This window comes from Macaca fascicularis, chromosome 1 (genome assembly GCF_037993035.2).
Source record: "Macaca fascicularis isolate 582-1 chromosome 1, T2T-MFA8v1.1".
In the NCBI taxonomy this organism is placed as follows: domain Eukaryota; kingdom Metazoa; phylum Chordata; class Mammalia; order Primates; family Cercopithecidae; genus Macaca; species Macaca fascicularis.
Genome location: NC_088375.1, coordinates 23,002,192 through 23,015,763, shown reverse-complemented (window position 1 = coordinate 23,015,763; position 13,572 = coordinate 23,002,192). Strand labels below are relative to the sequence as shown.

The window sequence follows — 13,572 nt, the reverse complement described above, 5'->3', positions numbered from 1 at the left end:
CCCCGCGCCGCCGCGCGTTCCCAGGTGACGTCAGGCGGGCCCTGGATTAGGGCCCACCCTGCGCTCCCCGCGCCGCGCCGCAGAGTTAATTAAAAGTAATGCCACGGTAAATCCAACGGCTCTCCGCCGGCGGAGCCGCGCCTTCGGGCCAGCCTGCGAGAGAGGGCTTTCCGAGGCAGGTGCTGGGGATTTATTTGTATGTGAGTGTGAGTGTGTGTGAGTTTGTGTGTGTCCGCGTGGGCGCACGTGTGAGCGCTTGTGCTGACAGGGAGAGTCGCCTGGATTTTTTGGAGACCGAGATTGCCTTCCCTCTTTCGCTCGTGCCTCCAGCCCTCCTCGCACATGCACTAGGGAAGAAACGCACAAGACACCGTCGCTACCTGAACTCTGCTTTCCTTTGGGCTGAGCTGACTCCTGGTTTGGTCTTTGCTCCCGCGTCTTCTGGGTACTGTGCTACAGATACTATCGACTGCATCGCCCCCTACGCTCTGTCTGTCCTTCATACCCCAACCTTCAGAAATCTAAGGGCATAAATAAATGGTGGCCAGATGCGAGGTGATTTAAATATCAGGAAAGCAGCTGCACACCTCCTGGCATTCTTTAGGAGCTCTTTAGAGTGCTGAATCTGAACATTGCAGGCCCTTCGACCTCCACATTATGACATTCAAAAAACTTGGTTTCTATGGATGTTTGCTGTTCAACAGGACTAGTTGAAAGTTGCCTGGTTTCAGATGGGAGAGTGATTGTTAGATTAACTTTCTGGCCTACTCTCTATACCATGAAAGAATCAAAGAATTGAAGCCATTATCTGAAAAATTCCAGAAACATCAATAAGCAGAAAATCCTCACTAGATCATTCAAATGCAAATGGTTTTCCTTCTTTCATGAATCATCTACCCAAGTAATTACTTTAGTTTTTAGTTTGGCCTTGGCGGTGAAGACCTCAGAGAATTAGTCTCACTAAGTCCATGGCTGTTTGTTTATTCGTTGCTCTCTGATTGATGTTAACTAAATTAAATTGAGGCCAGTTCAGCAAACATTTTGAAAGCCTGTCTATATCTGTCAGACTCTGGGTTAGATACTAGTGATTACAAGAGGAATGGAAACCACCTCTCTTTTCCAGACCCTCAGATTCCTCAGGGGATAAGAAACTCCTATAACAAAATAATTATAATAAAATAAAATATACATTAATATTATAGTAGAGATATAAAGTGCTATGAGATCATAGAGACTGGCGCTATCATTCCTCTTGGGGTGCGTATATGTATATTAGGGCAAAGTACTTGGGACTATTTGGAAAAGGCTTCACAATGGGTATGAAACTGTAACTAGGACTTGGCAGAGTAGGTAATTTGCAGGCAATGAAATGAAAATGATTATGTTGTTAGAAAATGCAACTTAACCTGTACAGAGTTGCAGAGTAGGGTTGTATTCAGGCATGAGAGGAAGGACTGAATTGTAGGATTGCTCTGGAGCACTGAGATCCTGTGTGAGTGAGCAGTAAGATTAATGCCAAAATGTGAAGGATTTTGTATATCTTATTTGAATATACTCTGATGGTTGTGGGAAGTCAGATCAGAAGTTTGTAAACAGGATTGTGATGTTATTCTGTCTGTTTTTTCCAAAAGAGAAGTAGCGAGGATGGATTGGAGTTGGGGTAACATTGCAGGCAGGGAAGTTGGTCAGGAGACTATTGCAGTGTTCCAAGTGAGAGATGAAGGTTTGAACCAAGGCAGACCTTAGAGAGGGGTTTCAGAGAATTTATTCATTCATTTATGCCCTCAATACTTAGTGAATCCCTACTAATGTATCAGGCATCATTCTATGTGCTGTGGACAAAACGATGAACAAAACAGGCAAAGCACCTGCCCATCAGGGAGCTTAAATTCTAGAACTTAAATGACTATGAAATACAGGAAGGGTGGTTGAAGTTGAGGATGGCTGAGAGTTCTAAATGTTATGAATAGTGTTGTTAAAAGAAGAGATAGAATGTTCAGAAAAGAACCAGGGATCTAGATAAAATTCAGGTGGGTCATGCTGACTTTGAAGGTTTTTTTGGACCATGTGACTGTGGACATTTGGTGGGCAGTTGAACGCATAGATCTGGGATTTAAAGCGGAGGTCCGATGTGGATTTGGGAATCACAGAGAAGCTGAGGGTTTAAAACTGGGTAGTTTTTCTTTTTCTTTTTCTTTTTTTTTTTTTTTTTTGAGACGGTCTCGCTCTGTCACCCAGGCTAAAGTGCAGTGGCACAATCACTTCTCTGTGCAGTCTCAACCTCTTGGGCTCATGTGATTCTCCTACCTCATACTGCTGAATAGCTGGCACCACAGTTGTGTACCACCATGTCTGGCTAATTTTTAAAACTTTTAGATGCTGGGTCTCCCTGTGTTGCCCAGGCTGGTCTTGAACTCCTAGGCTCAAGGAATCCATTCACCTTAGCCTTCCATAGTGCTTGGATTACAGGCATGAGCCACCGTGCCCAGCCAAAACTGGGTAGTTTTAAACCAGTGTCTCCATGGATGCAATTGTCTGAGTCTTCATGGCTTTGGGAAAACAAACTTGTGAGGCTTGGATGGGACTATATATATATATAAAAAGTGTTTATGGTGGGGATTGTTGGAAAAAAAGTAAGGGTGCAATAAAGGGAATTCATTATTATACATAAGTATTGATACTTCTGCTGGTCCGTTTAACATCCTATTCCTACACCATCTAAGGAGAGTGAGGAAATCCAAGAAGTGGAGACACTCCAAGGACATCTTCCTGACTCACCAAAGTGCCCTTTTCGTATGGTTGGGAAGCTACACATTAGGCTGCTTGACAGTGATGAAAGGAGTCACAGCTAGCTTTTCCTAATCTAACAGCTGGGGTGTGACCAGAGGGAATTTTGGTTCTTGAAGGAGGGACAAAGGACTCCAGACAAAATATCTGCCAAGTGGAATGTGCCAAAGGGAATGTGACATTAGTTCTATCACTTTCCCCAAGAATTGGTTTGGATCTATGTGTATGAGGTAGTCAGTTTATATTGAATTTTTATTTTCTTCTTAAATGACCAGCTACAACATGAGAAGCTCCTCATCTTCATACAAGTGTTGTGCTTTCCTGAAAGCAGACCAGGTAATGATGCCAGAAGTCTCTTCCTCTTAAAAAAAAAATATGAAAGAGTTCACCTTCCTCTACTTCCCTCTTTGCCTAGTATCTCATGGCTCTCCAGAATGCTGTATGCCTACACCATATTACATGTAAGGGAGATCCATTGAGCCCTGGTTTTCCCTTTTAGAGGCTGGTAAAACCATGCACTGGCATTTTCTGGTACTTTTGCAAAGTTTGAGAAAAGGAATGGAAAATGCCTCCCTCTCTTTGATGAACTCTGGGTCTTCAAGCCCAGACACAGTAACTTCCAAAGGAAAGGACTCAGGACAGGGATGCAGATCTCCTTCAAAATGGCAAGGTTCCCCAGAGCTTCTCCATACCCTAGTCTGGAGCCCTTTGCTGTTCCATCACAGGGATGTATCCCCAGCCTTCCCTACTCTGTGGACCTTGAGGCTGGTTTCACAGAGCTAATCCCCAACCCGGTACTTCACTTTCTTTGACCTTGGGTATAACCAAGGACCATGGCATGTCCTTGTGGGAAAGCAGAAAAAGAGTTTTCCCTTTTCTTGTCTGATAGAATGCTCTCAAGAGTACCTTGCCAGGTGCATAAGACACACTGGTTTCAGTCCCTGTGTGCTCTCAATGCGTTTGGATAGTCCGTGTAGGCAAATTCCCAGGAATAGCAGATTTGTAATCATTAAATTCCAAAAAGTTGAGATAAACTTGCCTGTGAGTGTTTTAAACGTTAGAATACTCAAATTATAAGCTTTAGAATTTAGATTATTTAGAACAGGTAAAAATAAAAGTCTGTTAAATCAGTTTACATAGGAGAGAAATAATTAGTCAGATAAAATAACAACTATAATTTTTCACAAAACACAGGTTCATGGGAACCAAGTTAACTAGAGTTCTCAATTAAGCAGAATACATAATTTAAAACTCTCTTCTAGTACAAAGAAAGAATTAATCAGAAAATAAAGTTGGGTGCATTGGCTCACATCTGTAATCCCAGCTCTTTGGGTGGCTGAGGCTGGAAGGTCACTTGAAGCCAAGAGTTCCAGACCAACCTGGGCAACAAAGTGAGACCCTCTCTCTACAAAAAATAAAATTAGCCTGGCATGGTGGTGCATGCAGGCTAATTAGTCTTAGCTACTCAGGAGGCTGAGGGTGTAGGATGGTTGAGCATAGGAGTTCGAGGCTGCCATGAGCTATGATGGCACCACTGCACTCCAGCCTGGGTGATAGAGTTGCGACCCTGTCTCCAAAAATAAAAATAATAAAAAAAGAAACTAAGCCAATTTCTAAGATTTATTTTAAACAACACCTTCGAAGAAGTATTTTCCAGAGGTAGTCCTAATCAGCCCAGTGTCTTATGCTTTCTACATGTGCAGCTGTATAAAGCAATTGCTTTGTTAAGACAGTGCTTCTCATGACTCATCAAAAGATTGAGAACCATCACTAAAAAAAGACTAATTGTTTCTACAAGGTCTAGTTAGTGAACTAGGAAGGTAGAATAATTTACTTTAGGAAATTTTTTTTATCAACAAATGTTCAGAGTGTTAGTGCTCCACCTTCTGAGTTGAGTGCATGGGGTTAGTGATCACACCCCATTCCCTGGGCAGCGGGCAAGAGTTTTCCAGTCTGCTCCGCAGGACACTGAATCGGAACTGCTGGGACTTTCTCCTCTCGCCACCTGTGACAGACACTTGGAATGGGGAAGGAGCACTGGACCTGAGCCAAGAGCCTTGAATCCTAGATTTGGGGACTATTAAGTAGGCGTATGATCTTGGATAAGCTCCTTTCCCTATCTGTGACTCAGTTTCCTATTTGAGGAAATGTGAATGTGAAATTGTTGGTCTAGATGCTCTCCAAGCTTCTTTATTCTCAGACCCTGTACTGTTTTGCAGCATATTGCAGCAAGGGGCAGCTGGAGGGTAAGTCAGACATCCACATTCATGTAGCGATTTGTGAGCAATGTGACATGGCAGTGGAAACCTGTTGGTTCCACTTACCGCAGCCCAGAGATAAAGTTATTGTCCAATATGTAGGGCTGTTCCTGCCACCAGGAAAAATGAAACTTGAGAAGTTCATAGGAGAATATTAAGACACAGATTACCATCTAGATAGCAGACTGGGGGGTTTCCTTGGGCATTGCCTAAGTGACAGCTCCTAGAGCTATCCATGTTAAACCACTATAATAAAATTAAATTAGACAGAAATCTTCTGCAAAAAGAACACAAACTGAGAGATAGGTTTCTGTTCATCATCATAAACACCTTCTCAGAATATTCCTGTTTTGTCTGCTCAGGCTGCAATAACAAAATGCCATAAACTGGGTGGCTTATAAACAACAAAAATTTATTTCTCAGAGTTCTTGTCACTGGAAGTTTGAGGTCAGAGTCCAAACATTGTTGGGTTCTGGAGAGAACCCTCTTCTGGGTTGCAGATTGCTGACTTTTCCTAGTATCCTCAAGTGGCAAAAAGAGAATGAGAATGATCTCTGGAGTTCCTTTAAAAGGTCACTGAAAGCGTTCACGAGGGTTCCCCCATTATGACCTAATTACCTCCAAAAGCCTAACCTTTTAAAACAATCACATTAGAGCTTAGGATTTCAACCTATGAATTTCAGGGGCACACAAACCTTCAGTCCATAACAGTCTTAGTCTGCATTTCGCAATTTAAGTATTATTGGCATTTTTGGTGAGGCAAGCTGATGTACTGCATCTGTGGCCTCCCTCCACTAACAACCAGAAAAAAAGAGCCCTCATACATTTACACATATCCCTGAGAGACCAAAAAAAAAAAAAAAAAAAAAAAAAAAAAAAAATTACTCCTGATTGAGAACCAGTGTTCAGTTCAGTGATCATAACCAGACAGCAGATTTGTTAATATTTTCTCCTTTCATTTGTAAACATAGATGATTGTGTTGAAAGGAATCTAAGACATCATTTATCACAACTCCCTCATTTCATAGCTGAGAAAATTGAGGTTAAGTGCCTTGTTCAAGGCCATGTTGTAGTAACTGGTAGAAGCAGGTTTAGTATCAGGCTTCCTCCTACCCACTGCGGGGCTCTTGTGCTGCCTCATTTGGGATCATAAACATGGCCAAAGAGATAGTTGGGAACATGTGAAGGAGTTGGGACTAATAATAGAAATGACAGCGGGGGCCATCTCTAGCTTCCGTAAGTGAATGCTCTCCCCAAGGTCCTGAATCTTGGGGTTTTCTAGATGAGCAGTCCCTTAAGCAGTTTCTCTGGTTAAGAGGACTTGAATACCTTAAGCAGAGGTGATGCTGTGTTTCATGTTCTAAGACACTTTTCTTGGGTTGTGTTTTAATGTATCCAAAATTGAGATCTGATTCACAGTTGATATGGTGAGAAAGCATTGTATCAAAGTTTAAATGGCCACATTTTTTTTCCTTTTTTGGTGGTCCACAAAATAATGACATATTTTATAAATTAAAGGCAGCTGATATTTGATGAAATCTGATAGATCACTTTCAGGACAGGCTGCAGAGATCATTTCTATTTTAACTATTCCTAGAGGTGATGCAACATGTGGAAAAACCTGTCTCTTTAATTGTTTGGTCTATATATGACACAGCAGTATAGATAGTGGACACAAATTGAAGAGTGGCTCTACAAGCAAAGATGATAAGGTATCCAGTTCCTCTCTTTGGTCTCTGGAGTAAGTTTCCTTTAAAGTCCTTTCTGGCCTCTGGTTTTTGCCTGTGGCCTCTTGGATCTGGCCATGGTGCTGACTGCTTATAGAACTTTAGTACTAATTTCCAGTGAATTCTGGACCTAAAGTCTAAATCCTGGGGTGAATGTTTGCCATGTCTCATTACCTAACTGCTACTCTAGGATAAGCCTTGCAAAGCCAGGTCCAAGGAAGATAGCAAAGGAAGTGAGAAGATGATTTAAGCTAACTTAGTTTTCAATATGGCTAGTGAAATCAAGTGTGTGGAGGTGCTTACCTGGCAAGTGAAGAGACTGTTGCCCAACCTGTGAAATCCTTTGACACCTTGAAGAACTAAATCATCCAGGGGCCAGCCTGGGGAGAAGACACAACTGTTGACTTTTAGAGCAGAAAGAGTTTAATACAGAGAAGTGATTAGATGGCTGATGAGGTTGTTGATATGCAAACAGACCGGGGGAGACAATCTACAAATTAGCAACAAAAGAAAGCTGCTACTGCCTGCAAGCTGAGGGACAGAGTGAGGAAATGATGTAATTGCTGTAGGCATCTGGTAGAAGCTGGAGCTGCAGTGGGCCTGTCAGGTATGAGCTGGCACCATGGAGGAGCTGCAGCAGGTGCTATCTGAACTATAGCACTGTTCTCTCCAAAGTAACATCCGTCACTACTGACTTATCCATCAGTCACTGTTTTCAATCTATGCTTATCACTCTTCCCTGTTTACATTTTATTTAGATTCTAAAATGACATAGATCATGCTTTACTTCTTTGATATACCTTCTCCAAATAAAGGCAAGTTCCACAAGAGTAAGAGGTCCTGTCTGTTATATTCACTACTGTATTCCCAGAACCTAGAACGACAGTCACTACAACATTATGTGAAGTAAGTAAATGTTTGCCGAATGTGTGAATGAAGGAATCTCTTCAAATGATGTTGTAATTATCTGCTTGTATGACTGTCTCCCTAGCTAGTGACTAGAGTTTTATTTTTCAATTTCCTTCCTTTTGTTTTAAAAAAACAAAAACCAAGACTTTTTGGTCATTGCTCATATTAATAAGACCCTTTTGCATAGGGTATATAATATTACTTAGTTGTGATGAAAAATATTAATAATTTGAATTTCTCGAATGGATACTATGGTGCTCAGTACAAGAAGCTGAAATTTGGGGGAAATAAGTAATTTTTTCCCAAAAGAGCCAGCATTGAATTCCGGGTTTCTTTGACTCAAAGCTCTAGACTGCTCTTAACAATTTCCTTTTGTTGGCTCTGCATTATATGTATGTATGTATGTATGTATGTATGTATGTATGTATGTATTGTTGAGACAGGGCCTTACTCTGTTGCCCAGGCTGGAGTGCAGTAGCTCAATCTTGGCTCACTGCAGCCTCCACTTCCTGGGTTCAGGTGATTCTCCTGCCTTAGCCACCCAAGTAGCTGGGATTACAGGTGTGTGCCAACATACCCAGCTAATTTTTGTATTGTTTTTAGTAGAGATGGGGTTTCACCATGTTGCCTAGGCTGGTCTTAAACTCTTGAGCTCAAGCAACTCAGCCTCCCAAAGTGCTGGGATTGTAGGCGTGAGCCACCATGCCTGGCTGGCTCTGTGTTTTAAAAACTGAAACACAAGTCTCTGCTTTGTCAGCTCTGCTAACCCCTCCTTCACTGTCCATGCTCCTGTCTGCTCTCTTGTGCTAGAATATTTTTCTTTGTCCTTTATTTTAAATTTATTTAAATTTAAATCCATTCTCTTTCTGCAAGCCTTCTTGAGGAAGCCTGCCCTGATCCCCTGAGACCACATTAGATACCCCTCCACTGTATTCCTTCAGTATCTTATACTTTACCAAAATACTTCTTAGCTTGTCTTGTAAAGACCTGTTAATCTTTCTTCTCCTCTACCAGACTGTGGTGAAGACAGGGACTCTGCCTTGTTCACGGATGTATATTAAGCACTTTGCAAAACAAATATGTTTAGACGAATACGTGATGATGGAAGTATGAGGATCCTCTGCATACAAAAAAATATTTATCCCTGAAGATAAAGCATCTATGTAACTAAGAACTCCTTCACTGGGAAAATAAAATTCGACCTTACAGAAGTTTGGTCTATGTACAACTTCTCAGATGCACATCCATTATATAGATCAAGGCATTTGATACAAAAAGAAGCAATGTTAACTTAGAACCTGACAGCAAGGTTAACCTCAGCACCTCTTTACCAGCTGCTGTCATAGCTCATCAGCCACCTATGATTCCTGAAGCTCAGCTGCACCCACAATGGCAAGTTTTTTCTCGTTTGCCATGCTTCCTGATAATCTCTTGCTCTAGCTCTCACTGGCACTGATGGAGGTGAAACAGCTGACTGTGAGGGAGGACTCATTGAAAGACTTGATCTAGGACACTGAGCTAAGCCCACACATTGGATGACATTTGTGCTTTGTGAGAGATGCATGACTTTGAATTCACCAGTCTTGCAAACAGAAGGGCTGTTTAGCACTTTGCCTCAGTCCAGGAATAGATGATAGGGAACAGAGGTGGAAGACAGCACCTTGAGCATGAAGGTAAAGGAGAGACGAATCGTGATGCAGATTCCGGGGCTCACTGCCTGCTTACCCACTTAGCTGTCCATGGCTCTGGTGCTTAACAGCTATCACACTGATAGAGAGGAGAGAGGCCTGACCTTGCGCTTGGTGGTGTACTTCCCAGTGATGCATAACAAGGACCAGTCCTGTGCCTGCCCATCTTAGGTTACCTTATACTCATCCTCACTTTTTCCTCCAGTCATACCATTATTTTTAAAGAGGAAAAGATGGTTGTAAAAAAATTTCCATTCTCCCACAATTATCGAAACTAGCAGGAATCACTCTCAAGAGCTGGTTGAAATAGTTGAAAAGGCATGAAGACTCTGTTGACTGAAAGTAAGAATGTGCTGTGTTTGCTCACATCTCTTCAGAAGCTCTTACCCAACCTTCTTGTGTGTGCCTGCAGGGGTGGGAGTGTAGGAGTGGGGAAAGAGAGAGGGAGAAACATTCTGGATCTGTTATTCTAAAGGTGTGGTTCCTGGACCAGCAGCAGCAGCAGCAGCAGCAGCATCACCTGGGAAATGGGTAGAAAGAGAAAGTCGCGGACCCCATCCCAGACCCACTGTATCAGCAACTGGTGTTTTCACCAGCCCACCAGGTGATTCGGGGACATGCTCATTTTGAAAACCATGGCCCTAGAGTCCAGACTGTAATTACAGCGGTCTTAGCTTCAGAGTAACAGTGTTTTTCCTCTAACCCCTATTTCAACAATAAACTCTGTCTTTTATAAGTAATGACAGTATTGAAGAGTTTTTAATGTTAGAAATTCAAGGCTAACTAATTACACAAAGTGTTTGTGATGGTACTGTCAGCAATGATTTCATCAACATTAAGATAGTCTTGAGACACTCAATTTCACCTAAAGGAAATAACCATAAATAATTTCTGAATGGTTGTAGTGGAGTTCACTGCATACAATTATGATCAGTTTATAGCAGTCTAGAGCAAGCTTTTTGCAATAAATATTGCAAACAATATTTATGCTTTCCTCACTTAATCTTGTATTCCCACCCATGACAAAGCATGGCTATGGGAAGGTCTGTCCAAGATTTCTCAGCTGGGAAGCAGCCCAGTCTGCCAGGGCTGAGGGCCTCCTGACCAAGTGCTCCCCTCCTTCCCCTAAGCTATCCTTGGAGACTATGTGTTGCAGTCACATGAGGACTGGCTGAATGAGAAATTGCCGATTTTATGTGCTCCACAGTGCTGTTCACCTTCTCTGCCCTGTTTGCATTTTATTTTCTTCAGTCTCCCTCCTCTCTATCCCTAATTAGCATAATTTGGGGTTTCTCTTTTTCATGACCTGCTCTCCTGTCTTCCTATTGAAACATAACTGGATGGGTACTAATGAGAAGGTGGACCGTTGGTAGCATCAATATCAATGTGAAAGAGATTAAGATTGTAGTTAAAAGGAAATAAATTTCATCCCAGGTGAACCCTAACTATGGAGGTAGCTAATAATTTCTGTAGTGACTGAAAGTTACTGGTTGGCACTGGTGAATTGATTTGTGAAAAAAATGGAAAGGCAGAACTCTACAGTGCATTTGTTTGTGCAATGCATTGCCAGTGTGACCTTTGGCTTATTTCTGTTCCTTGTGTATTAACTGAAATACAAGCTATTCAACAGCTAATTATTAATCTCCTGAGTACTCAGTATGTTGTTGTGTTGTGGAGGATACAAAGATGATTCAGACTTGACCTCTGTTTTCTGGAAGCTTATTCTAATTATATAGAAGATACACAAAATTAAAATGCTGATGAAAATTAGCCAGCATTTGTTAATTTCTTACAATTGACTAGGTACCATAAACACTGTTCCCCCTTCAGTTCCTGTAACTATCTTGTTGGGTAAGTGCTTTCAACAATCCCATTTTATAGATGGGGCTGCCTAGACTTAATGCAGAGGGAATTTTTGCTGTATTAGTCTTTTCTTGCGCGGCTATAAAGACATACCGGAGACTGAAATTTACAAAGAAAAGAGTTTTGATTGGCTCATGGTTCCAGAGGTTGTACAGGAAGCATGGAGGCATCTGCTTGGCTTCTGGGGAAGTCTCAGGAAACTTGCAATCATAGAGGAAGGTGAATGGGGATCCAGGCATCTTACATGGTGGAGCAGAAGCAAGAGAGAGAGGAAAGAGGTGCCACACACATTTAAGCAACCTGATCTCATAAGGACTCACTATCATCATGACAACACGAAGGGGGATGGTGTTAAACCATGAGAAACTGCCCCCATGATCCAATCACTTCCTACCAGGCCCTGCCTTCAACATTGAGGATTACAGTTCAACATGAGATTTGGGTGGGACACAGATCCAAACCATATCACTGGCCAAGACCACTAGCTAGTAAATGACAGAGCAAAATATTTGAGTCCAAAGCATCTCTCTTAATCACTCTGTTATACTGCCTCCAGAAGTAGGCCAAAACAGAATTTTATATTGGTGTAGTACACTAGTTGTTTTAAAAAAGTTTATACTTAGAACTTATGATACTGTTGTCCACTAAAATGGTTGGAGAATAATGTAAGACAACATACAAAATTGTCTCCTTGTTTGAATATGCTTGAGTAACTAAAGTATTTGAGATAGACAAACACGTGTTCTGGGTATTTAGAAAGGGAAGAAATTACCATGGACAGGAGCTGAGGGAGACTGCAAGGAGCAGATAGATTTGGACCTCCCTGTTAGCACAGAACTGTGAACTTAAGAAGTTCTTTCTTTCTTACTCCCTCAGTCATTCTTTATCCCATTGCTCTGTTTTCTTTTCTGTTTTTCTTTACTCACCATCTTCTAAGGCAGAGGTGTCTTGATCTTGTCCATTCCTCCTTATTCTGGGTCTAAAAGAGTGGCTACACGTAGTAGGCACACTGAAGCTGGAGTGGTTGAATGATGGAATTTTCCATATGAGGAGTTTGAGTTTCTTAGCCAGTGGGGATATGTGGTAAGTTCATGAACAGCCAAGAGTCATAATAAAAATATTTGAAATATCTTACACTTTTATTACAACTTTTTTCAAAGTGCATTTATCTGCTGTGTCTGTATTGTGTTCATAACAATCCTATCAGGGTGGCTTGACAGGTCTTTATTCTTCTGATTTTACAAATAGAAAAGTAAGGCTTAGAGAGGTTTGGTCATTTTTTTTTCTTGAAATGTACAATTCAGTAGCGTTTAGTGTATTTGGAGTTGTACAACCATCACAGTCAATTTTAGAACATTTTTCATCACCCCCCACCCCACCACCAAAAGAAACTCTGTATTCATTAGCAGTGAATCTCCATTTCCTCCCAAACCTCCTCCTAGTCCTAGGCAAGTTAAGGTCATTTGCCTTAGGTCACACAGTTGGTGAGTAGTGGAGGTAAGAACAAAGGCTAGGTATCTGACCCTGTTTTACCTTGCTCTTTCAGATAGCCTATCAGTGGTTTATGGAATGGACTGGAGTCTGAAGGCATAGACCCGGCTGGGTATGGGCCTCTGCTTTCCTCTCGAAACCAAGACAGGGCCTGTTCAGGAACCACAGTGTCTCAGCCAAGGGCTCAAGCAGTCTGATCAGCTGTGGTCATTCAGACAACCTCTCCCTATGTTTAAGACCACAGTGAATTTGACCAACGAGGACTCACTTTTGCAATGAGAACATTTTGAGTGTTAGTCAACTTACCCACCTTCCTAGCCACTAACAGGATTGTTGTCTTGGTCTTTTGCAATTTGGAGAGATAATTAACCCTTTGTCTTCCAACCCTTGCCTAGAAACAATTTAATTTTCTCAGATAATTTATCCTTCAAAAGACTAGTAATTAATATAGAAAATTGGACTACTCCAAAGAGAGATGGTATTCGATCCACTTAAGTTACTTCCCAAATTAGTACAAACACACTCAAACCTTATTCATTTGAACCTAATACAATGTCATGCACATAATACTCCAAGCCTAGTGAACCATAGGGAAGCTGGATTAATGAGCTTTATCTAGACTGAGCTCTGAGCCCCAAACATCTGAATCAACTTGTTATGAGCTCTACAGTCTCCTTCTTGGAGGCCTGCCAAATCAAAACAAAACAAGTTATGGTTTCAGTTAGTATATTTACCCAGGCTTGATTTGAATACGGTGATGTTGGTGGGGAGGAATTGTCTGATATTTCAGTTGCCAGTATTTGTAGTGTCTGACAAATCTTGGTGCAGGTACATGCAGTATACACCCAT

The 13,572-nt window shown here is 41.6% G+C and overlaps 1 protein-coding gene across 2 annotated transcripts in view; it reads left to right on the top strand.

Annotated features, from left to right (window-relative positions):
* Positions 1–13,572, top strand: part of LMX1A (LIM homeobox transcription factor 1 alpha) — a 154,720-nt gene that overhangs the window by 121,249 nt on the left and 19,899 nt on the right. The window contains exon 1 of one of the 2 annotated variants that reach the window (XM_074026106.1): positions 9,827–9,973. The exons of the other annotated variant lie outside the window; for it this stretch is intronic. The gene's annotated coding sequence lies outside the window, so the exon portion shown is untranslated. Of the gene's footprint in view, positions 1–9,826; positions 9,974–13,572 lie in introns of those variants that run through there. 2 annotated transcript variants of the gene reach the window in all.